Below are 1,344 nucleotides of genomic sequence, written 5' to 3' on the forward strand. Positions count from 1 at the left end.
GTGAATTTGCTAAATACCACTGAATTGTTGACTTTAAAATGGCTCATTTTATGTTATGTAGATTTTACCTCAATAATTTTTTTTTATTTTAAAAAGCACTGCTATACAAATTCTTCCAAACAAGTCTTTTTACAGAGGCTGCAGGGGTACTAAATAATAGGATAGCTGTGGATAACCTACTAGTAATTTTCATCCAATTCATTTATGAGCATCCTCCTTAATAACACGTATTTTATTTTTCATGGAGAACATACAATCTTTAAGTTGTAAATCATCTTGAACATTGCCAGACTGTTTTGTTGTGGGGTTACCACACTGGTGCTGAGTGCTAGGATGCCCAATTTCAAAGTCATGTTATACCACGCTTGGTTCTTACTGACTCCTAGTAAAACAAGCCCAAATGCCATGATCCATTATGAAATGCCAGCTGTATTTTTCTTTCCACTCCCATCTTGTCTATATATGACCATTTCTCATGATGAAGATAAAGCAAAAATAATCTGAGCTCAGCAAATCTAAGTCTATTTCAATTCAAATGTTTAAAAGATAATCTTTTATATATGTGAGTAATAGTAAGTCTCCCTTGAAAGTAGAAGAAAACTTCCTGGATACCAATTCTTTTTATTCCCTCCTTAATGGACAATCATAGAGTCCAGTAGAAAAAACTAATTATTCCCATCAAACATCTCTCTCTCTCTCTTAAGATTCTGCCTCTCTCAGGTTCTCTGACAGAAGAGCTGCCTACATTTTATAAGTGAATATGATTTCTTTTAGTCTACAAATTGATTACGTTACGAGAGTTTACAGTTAGAGTGAATCAAAAGATAAGGTCTACTTTCAAATTAAGTTTTCAACAAAAGCAATGAAATAAAAAAGTTAGAGTCTATGTCACCAAGGGTACAAATTATATAAACTCCATATCAGATAATCCAGAAAACTCAAAAATACGTTTCTGAGTAGGACAGGGCAGAGATGACTAAGAATTAAATGTGATTGAACAGCCCCTGGGACAGAGCCCCACCCCAACAGCCAGCCCCATGACAGATGGCACCAGTGTGACTGGCTGCCTTGCTGACCCCCAGGACACAGCCCTGCCCTGACAACCCCCCAAGTGATGACACCAGCATGCTAGCCACCTTGCCAGCAGCAGCACCCCCTGCTACTCCTACCCACAGATACCAGTGCAGAATGAGTGGTTCATGACAGCCACTTCCATGGCAACTGCCACCACAAAGGTGGCTCACTGCCACACCAGCAGTCACCACTGCTTCATAGACAGCCTGCTGACCATTGGCATGTACAGAAGGACAGTCACCACTGGAATCCAGGGGAAGAGGTGAGCAA

Source organism: Galeopterus variegatus, unplaced genomic scaffold, assembly GCF_000696425.1.
Source record: "Galeopterus variegatus unplaced genomic scaffold, G_variegatus-3.0.2 Scaffold10480, whole genome shotgun sequence".
Taxonomy (NCBI): domain Eukaryota; kingdom Metazoa; phylum Chordata; class Mammalia; order Dermoptera; family Cynocephalidae; genus Galeopterus; species Galeopterus variegatus.